This window comes from Pseudochaenichthys georgianus, chromosome 10 (assembly GCF_902827115.2).
Source record: "Pseudochaenichthys georgianus chromosome 10, fPseGeo1.2, whole genome shotgun sequence".
Lineage (NCBI taxonomy): Eukaryota > Metazoa > Chordata > Actinopteri > Perciformes > Channichthyidae > Pseudochaenichthys > Pseudochaenichthys georgianus.
Genome location: NC_047512.1, coordinates 11,591,159 through 11,600,292, shown reverse-complemented (window position 1 = coordinate 11,600,292; position 9,134 = coordinate 11,591,159). Strand labels below are relative to the sequence as shown.

Genomic DNA, 9,134 nt, shown 5'->3' with positions numbered 1-9,134 from the left:
ACTTCCCTCAGATGAAACCACCAGGCAGTAGTAATGCACCTCCCCCTGTGGCATCATATGGCCCTGGTTAGAGATAAAAGCCATTTTAAATGTTTTGTGGAGTTGTCTTTAGATGAATCTTAAAGGGCTGCTGTTGAGGTAAAATAACATGTTACTGCGGTTTGTTTGTGTTTTTCTTTCAGAAATGTCAGAAAAGGTATTGATAATTTGATCGTCAAAGATGATACATGTGCTCGAGATTTTTGAAATCATAGAGATTAAGATAAGATTTTATATTTCAGATATGGAACATTTCCAAATGGTTTCTGACCAGATCCAAAGAAAAATCAATAAAATATAGTTTCACACCTTTCTCATTGACTCAACACAACCAACACATGCTCACAGACTAAGCATCGTATGGTGAAAGACGTTTTAAAAGTTATATTTCCGTTCTTAAATGCTAAAAATACCTTTTAAAATGGAGCACGTTAGTGTTTTGTTATCTGTGCCTTGAGAGGGCGGCCGCAGGATAACATCTTTACTGTTGATGTTTGCAGGAACAGAGTGCAAGTGCAGGCTTTTCCATTTGTCCAAACATAAATCAGAGAAGCAAAGGGTAATAGTGTTTATGTGTAAAACCCTGCTTACATATAACTCAGCAAGATGGACACTTCTGATAATGTGTGGATTGGTTACTAACCATAGAAGGGGATGTTGTTTTTCCTGAATCCCTCTGCAGACAAATATTTATCATGCGACACATCAGAACAAATATTTTGCAGTGAAAGGTCTCCTTCAACTACCAATTCTTGCCTTTTCAGCAACATTTGAAGTTACAACAGAGCCAACAAATTCCCGTCATGTATACATGCACTTAATATTGAGCTTTGATAAAACTCTAATTATTATGCTCAAACCTGAAGCATACTCAGCAAGTCATAATAAATAACTTGAGTCTTAAAAAACATATATTCCAATATTTGTTGTAAGTATAAGTGAAACATAATCCTCCCCAAATGTGTCCAAAATACTCCCAAAATACTTCTACACTTCTTTCATTGTACTGATTAAACTAAAAGTATAACACAATAATTAGTAAGCTTTAGAGGAACTGGTTTCGCCTCTTTCCAGTCAATATGCTGAGAGGATGTAACCTTATATTTATTCATCTAGTCAAAATTAAAATAACCAAATGCCTTAAAAACATATATTGCACCAATATATATAACATTTTTAATCAGAAGGTGAAACATATTTATCTCCAAATATTTCCTTATTCAAAGTCTATATGCTAAGCTAAAATGTAGTAGCCTTATTTTTACCCTACATACATGGCAACAAAAAGGCATGTCTTGCTTTTACTGACTGTCTCCATGGTACAGGTGAATATATTGATATAAACTAAAGATTAAAGATAAGTTCACAATGCAACATTTCTTTAAAAAGGCTTTCAATAGTGTGGGAAAGTTGGAAAACTTTATCCAAACAAAAAAACTCATTATGTCCTTGTGTCATGTGTGGATAAAAACCACTGGCTAGGAAAATATTATTTTGCTTTGTGTATAATGGAAAGCGCATGTAGAAAACCATGCTGGGAAAAGAAAATGCAATATATATTCTTGCAAATGAACTCCAGAGCAATGCGTGTTATCACTGCGGCTGCATGCGAGTGATAATGGATATTTGTTTTCCCCTGCATGAAAAACAGAGTGAGCAGTGTTTACAGACACCATGTAGGACACAGAGTGTAAACAGGGAGAAGGCGCAGGAAGAAGCGATGTGGCGGTACATTTAATTAAATACAGCCACGGGAGGTAAACATAAGACATCATGAGACTATGTTGGATGTCATAACATTTCTTTATGATCAAACCTCCAAAGTCACATTGACAGTGGGGATAGTAGGATCTGATGCTTTAACCCTTAGTTAACCAACAAATCTTAATTTTAGAGGGCTCAGAGTTTGAATATGTTTCAAGTTGTGCTTTAATGTGGAAATAGTGGATTCAAATACATTCCTCTTAATGTCACACACAGCGCAACACACACTGTGAAATTAAGCATCAGCATCTAACCCATGTATGAGGTGCAGTCGGCCCCATTTCACATGCTCTGGTTCCAAGCCAAGTTCCTACAGATTGAGCTACTTTTACCATTTTGCGGCTTGTATCGGCATATAATGTGCAGGAACAACAAGTGTTCAAATCTAGATGCACAACAGTTTGACTTTGTTAAGTAATCTGCTGTTTGTAAGCCTTGTGTGGCCCCAAAATCTACAATCTGTATGATCAGAGGTCATTGAAAGAACAAGTGTCACTGAATGCAACATGCTAGGGGTTTGTTTGTTAGAGTCACTCCTCTGTGTCAGGTATGTTTCTAGTTAGCAGCCAACAAGAGTGTCAGATCATAATCAACGCGACACCTGCTGGGTTTACCCAGAAGCCCCTGCTCATATGGGCCACATTACCGGCCTCTCTAATAGAGAACCGCAGTGACGCGTCGTAAAACCCGGAAGTAAGTTAGCATTTTTAGCACTTCCGGTTCCTTCGTCAAAAAGCAATGCATTTTCTCCATAGGGTTTTGGAAAATAGCTCGAAATAAGGTCTGTGGTTGACACAAATTGAAGAGATAAATCACGTTTTGTTCTACGACATTAAATACATCAGCAGTGACCCCACTGGTGATTTTTGAAGAGTTTACGTGTCTGAAAAACGATGGTTGTTACCGAGTGGCTGAATAGGACTACAGAAATTGTCGAGGCCGTTGTACATCATTACGCCTAACACGTAAACACTCCCGCTAAGTTTGTTTTCCCCTGTGTTCTGCTTGAAAGCAAGTACCTGCTAGTATCTGTATATCTATAGGCGCGTTCACACCGCAGTACTTTTCCCACTTTAGTTCCGATATAGTTCCGAAATGTTGCGTTCACACCAAAAAGAGCCGGTGTTGCAGTATAACTTGAGTCATGACAACTGGCGACATTCTATTATTTTCGTCATAGGAATCCGGGGCGTGTACATTGAGGACCCATTGTTGACTTACCATGTCGATCGCCTCGTTTGTCGTTTACGTTCATCTTTTGCTATATCTTCCTTCCTAAGATCACTTTGATGCACATTCAGTACTCGTATGTGAGGTTGTGGGTGAGAGGTGGATATCGTGACGCTTACAGAGAGGTATCGAACATTACAAAGTAGGTGACTGTGTGGATGCCTTTTCAAAATATTGCAAACTTGAATAAATTATTTAAATTATATATTTGTGTCTGACTTTCATTTGTACATCGTTCTTAATGTGATGTGTATAGTAGCTTTGATAGCTGTCCATACCTTCAGACAGCCTAAAAGTAAAACACAAGTCGTTTATTCACAGCCCGAACGCTCATCGAGATGACTGGATCTTGTGCATGGGTAAAGATAAACGCATGTGGCATGTAGTGCTGAACACGTAACATGAACGTGCAGGGGGGGTAGTTTATTTAGTTTAAAAAAAATTATCCAACGATTTACAGACCACTCTTTCCCCATGTAAGTCAATGGGAAAAAGTGTTTCCGGGCCTGGCAACCAAACGGATGTGCAGTACCGCCGTTTGGCCACCACGAATATTTTCATCTGAGTCCGGCGCACTTCCTGGGGGCTTGATCTTCCCCCAGAAGAGTTACGACAATGGAAGTCCAAAAACGGTTATCGTCACGTGGTTCATGTAGACGAGGATCGTTCCCCGGAAGTTCATGGCGGGCAATGTGAATGCATTGATAACAGGAGATTGAACTTCGATTTTTGGTAATTATTAGTGAATAAAGGTTTTGATTTGCAATATTTATACAACAAATCGATATGTGTATGTATTTACATCAATATGTTTTAAAAAATAGAATAGAATTTGCTAATATTAAGTGATATTAGGATTAGTGTGAACAACTAGTTTACATGTTAGGCTAACAGTGCCGGTTAAAGAGCCTGTTGCTGTTTATTTATAGCTTTGAATTCTTTCAAACCAATATTATCTTCTTAAACTTGTATGGTAGTCAGGAGCATCACTTTCTAATGTGTATTGATATATGTAGAGGGAGGGGATCTAAAGTAATGCTTTAAAATTCAGATTAGATTCATTTCTACCATTTTCTTAAATGCATGGTAGTTTCAGTAATCCCATGGTAACTGAGGACACAAGTTATCTAAATGACTAATGTCATCTTTATGGCTTTCAGAAAGGACAGGAGACCGACAGGTGACTATCAAAGGACTAGCAGCAGCATGATGATGATGATGATGATGATGATGATGATGATGATGATGATGATTATGATGATGATGATGATGATGATGATGATGAGGATGATGATGATGATGATGATGATGTTAAATGTGTTTGTTTTAGGAACATCCATTGGCAAATACATGGAATTCAATAAACATTGAATAGCATATCATGCAGTTTGTCTGGTGCCTTTTCCTCCGTGTTGTCCTGGTTTGCTGTGGCTGCCTCCTAGTAGCCACCATGGTTTGCTGTGCTGCCTGGGGATCAAATCGCTCCGAGAAAGGAGTACGAATGTACGGCTTCCCCACTGACACAGGAGCGGAGGAAAAAATGGCTGGCTCAAGTCAGCAGGAGCAATTTCACGACCAACAGCAACAAAATATGTGATGTAATTATATACAAACACTGCATTTGCACTTTTTCACAAAACGAAAACCACACCATTGGGAAAGCTTAATCTTTGTTTAATACAAAAAAACAGGGGAAAGGCTTGAAAAAACACTGAGAGTTGAGACTCAGGGTGCAGGGGTGAGGGTCTCAGTGTAGGTATTCAGGCTCCATTGAATCCCCCTCTGGTTCTTGTGCTGAAAGAGGGAGTAACAGACAGGAGAAAGGGTTATACACACCTATATAGCACACCTATTGGATGGGAAATTGCCTTGGGGTGATAAGGTGTTTACTTATATAAAACAGTAGTATTAAACTTACCTTGTGTGTTCACTCTCACTTAAGTCCCTCTCCCTTTGCCATCAATCCAAAATCAGCTGAGCTTCAACATTATACAGACAGGTAATAATCAACATAATCACAAGGACACAATATGGCTCTGCTAAAAACACTCACTCTTACACGCACCAAAGTTATATTTATCTAATATTTAACTCCCTCCACCCCCGCATACAATCCCGTTTAGAAGCCCCTCTTCTCTAATTCAACAACGTTGGACGAAATGACATTAAGAGAACGGAATTTACAATTAAAAGGCTGTTCAACGTCTGTTGCTAACTTGCTTCGGTATCCTAGCTTAATCTGTTATCTGTAAACGTTCCCTAAATCTACTAATTTAGGGATAATCCACTGACATCCGTTACATGTTAATTTGAATCAGATGTACTGATAATATCCGCAATATAAATCTTAAACTTCTTCTTACCTTTAAAAGTCCGTCACGAACGGTCTATTATGCTGCAACTCTATAGCTCTGCTAGCCTTGGCGCTAACTTCCGGGGAACGATTGAGAGGCTCCACGATCCGCCATTGCTGTAAAAAAGTGGTCCATTGGAGTGAACGGAGATGTCGTAACTCTTCTATTATATGGCTCTGCCAGGGACTTATTCCGGTGTGAACGCGATCTGTACTTAGTTCATGAGAACTAAAGAGTTCTCATGAACTAAGTTCTGATGAACCTTTGTGGGAAAAGTACTGCGGTGTGAATGCGCCCTATATCTGATTAGAATCTGTATTTTGAAATTGTCGTTTTTAACACCATAGTTTTACAAATTATAGAATAATAAATTAATTACCAGTGTTTTCCAAATTTACTCGGCAGTTTGTTTCGTTAGCTAACGTTAGCTAAAGCTAGCACTACTAGTTAGCTACGCAATGGTTTGTTGCTTTGCTCCAGGTTGCAGCCACAGGTCTTTGCATGAAACGTGCTCGTTCTATCGTTTCCCGGCCATAGTTTTCCAAAGGATAGTCTGGATTCATGCCATGAGGTAAGCTGACGTTACATTTTTGTCCATGTCACGGTGAAATGTAAATGATGGGGATTGACTGTATCGCCGTTTTAGAGATGGCGCTGCTGAAAAGACCGCAACATAAGTAAAGATAATGAATACATCCTATTAAAACCTGTGTGGCTTATATGATAAGTCTAATTAGTACAAGCAGCATAACGTTTCACCATGTGACTAAAGATTGTAGTCAGGGAAATCAATTTGACATATTGAACTAATAACAAATCACCTCTGCTGGCTAGAGAACTCTCTGCTCCATAGCTTTCTCTTGGACGTAAAATCAACATCTACATTTTACATTTATGTTCAATTTAATATTCCATCCCTCACATACTTTTGTATATATAATAAGTAATAACATTTCCCAAATTGGGATCAATACAGTAATATCTTATCTTAATTAATTAAGAAATATAACTATTATAATTAGTGTAGCAGCTGACACCTATTTTCAATATGGATTAATCTACCATTTATTTCTTTAGTTCAATTTTCATCTATAAAAATGTCAAAATAGTGAAAATGTTCACGAGACAAAGTGCAAGGTTATATCTTTAGATGTTTTGTTTTAGCTTATGTACTGTATGTCTTAATGCTCTTATATGTGGACGGTGTGACTTCCTTGAAACTAATATTGATATCTTTCCAACAGACGAGCTGGACAGAAAGCCTAACACTCTAACAAACACAACATTGCAAAGACGAGTAAATGTAAATTAAAAACGATTCACAATTTTTTTGTTTATTCTTCTTTCTAGTAGTGAAGTGAAGCTGACCTTGCACTTGGTGCCAGTAAGGATGTTCCTCACGCAGGCTGAATGTTTCTCCCTCCTTACTGACACAGAAGCCCTTGATTTGCAATGCTTCACTAATTGTCATTTCCCTGGCTCCATAGGGACACTTTACCTGCAGCACAGCGGAAGACTCTACCAGACCATCTGGAGATGCCCCCAACACTCCTGATTGGGAGAGCCACAAACCTGACTCATGGACCTACATCTGGGTTGCAGTGGTGAATGCCCTGACGCCCTCACATTGATTCATAGTCCCCCACTGTACAGACAAAACACCATCAAGGGTCTGTTGTTGCCCTAGCACCCTGGCAATAAGGGCAGCAGTCACACGCTTTGACCCCAGGACAGCTCCAAAGTTGCTGCCAGTCAACCTTCCTTTCCTGAACAAATGCCAGTTTGGGTTGGTTCGCTGACCAGTGGTAGCCACCTGAATTGCCCTCTGTTGCTCCTCAGACAATGCCATGCTTGCCACGATTGCCTCAGGTCCCTGATGCCCAACAGATTTGAGAATTTCAGGAACAGTAAGTGTTTCCAAGCTGTAGTGTTCCTCTTCTGGCTCGGGGGAGAGAAGCCAAGAAATTCCTGAGAACCTGCCCCCGAGTCTGTCCCTCAGCCAGTCACGATCTTCGGAGGTGGGCTCTCTTGTCAGCGGGTTGAATGACTTATTGGTTGGAGGAAATAGCTCCTCCACTGAATGCGTACGTTTAGCTGCCTTTGGCTTCTTCCACTGACTGGGGGTGTCAGTGCAGCTGAAATTGTGGATGGCAAAGATGGCTTGAGCCGCATGACTGCATTTCCATTCTCCACATGGGCATTCACATTTGTGGAGCGAATTCCCTCTTCTCCTGTAGATACCTGTGGTGGTGGGATTGTTTTATTATTTAAAATATATTTACATTTGTAATGCCTTCCCAATTATCCCTTTAATTGTGTATTGCCTACTGTATGTTTATTTCATGGATATTTCTGTGTTTTCTGGTGTGTAATATTTGTAATCTTGGGGCCTCTTCTCTTTAACGTCTACATGCTAACACTGGCTCAGATAATGAAGAACAAAATAAGTTACCATAGCTATGCGGATGACACACACATTTACGTAACCATTTCACCAGGAGACTATTCTCCAGTTAAAACACTGAGTAAGTGCATTGAACAAATCAATGACTGGATGTGTCAGAACTTTCTCCAATTAAACAAAGATAAAACTGAGGTAATGGTTTTTGGAGCCAAGGCAGAACGTGTAAAAGTGAGCGCTGAGCTTCAGTCTGCAATGTTCAAAACAACAGATAAAGCCAGAAATCTAGGTGTAGTCATGGACTCTGACCTGAGTTTCAACAGTCACATTAAAACAGTTACTAAATCAGCCTACTATCACCTAAAGAATATATCTAGGATTAAAAGACTAATGTCACAGCAGGATTTGGAAAAACTGTCCATGCCTTTATCTTCAGTAGACTGGACTACTGCAATGGTGTCTTCACAGGTCTCACTAAAAAATATATTAGAAAGCTGCAGCTGATTCAGAACGCCGCTGCTCGAGTCCTCACTAACACTAAGAAAGTGGATCACATCACTCCTATTCTGAAGTCTTTACACTGGCTTCCTGTGTGTCAAAGAATAGATTTCAAAATACTGCTGCTGGTTTATAAAGCTTTGAATGGTTTAGGCCCAAAATACATTTCTGACCTCCTGCTAAATTATGAACCACCCAGATCTCTCAGGTCTTCAGGGACTGGTCAGCTTTCTGTCCCCAGACTCAGAACTAAACATGGAGAAGCAGCGTTCAGTTATTATGCTCCAAATATCTGGAACAAACTCCCAGAAACCTGCAGGTCCGCCTCAACTCTGACTACTTTTAAATCCAGGCTGAAGACTTTTCTTTTTGTCGCTGCTTTTAATTGAACTATTCATACCTTAGACTGCACTGTAACTTTTATCCATGTATTTTTTCTTTTAATGTTTATTTTATTAGCTTTTCTTTTTAATGACTGATTTTAAATTCCATTTTCTTAATGTCTTTCATTTTTTGTAAAGCACTTTGAATTGCCTTGTGTTGAAAAGTGCTATATAAATAAACTTGCCTTGCCTAATAAAGATGTCATGTGACACATACAATGGATTTGTTGATGGGAATTAATGTGAATAAATTAACTCTAGGTTAACGGTACTCTTGCTATCACTACTCACCGACACTATAAACCTTGTCCCTCATGCTAGCCCTGACAACACCGGTAAGCACACCTTCATCTAGGCTGCACTGTTGTACGTGTCCTGACTTGTAGTGTTCTCTCCTCTATCTACACTCTTCTGTCATCTTTGTAAAACGATATCAGACTGGTAATTGACACAGCCATGACTTCT

At 39.3% G+C, this 9,134-nt stretch overlaps 1 long non-coding RNA gene across 1 annotated transcript; it reads right to left on the bottom strand.

Annotated features, from left to right (window-relative positions):
* Positions 1-4,787: 4,787 nt before the first annotated feature.
* Positions 4,788-5,508, bottom strand: LOC139434576 (uncharacterized). Its single transcript, XR_011643898.1, has 3 exons — positions 5,397-5,508; positions 4,952-5,012; positions 4,788-4,827 (listed from the first exon to the last, which is right to left on the bottom strand). It is a non-coding gene; the product is annotated as an uncharacterized lncRNA (long non-coding RNA).
* Between the last annotated feature and the right edge of the window lie 3,626 nt (positions 5,509-9,134).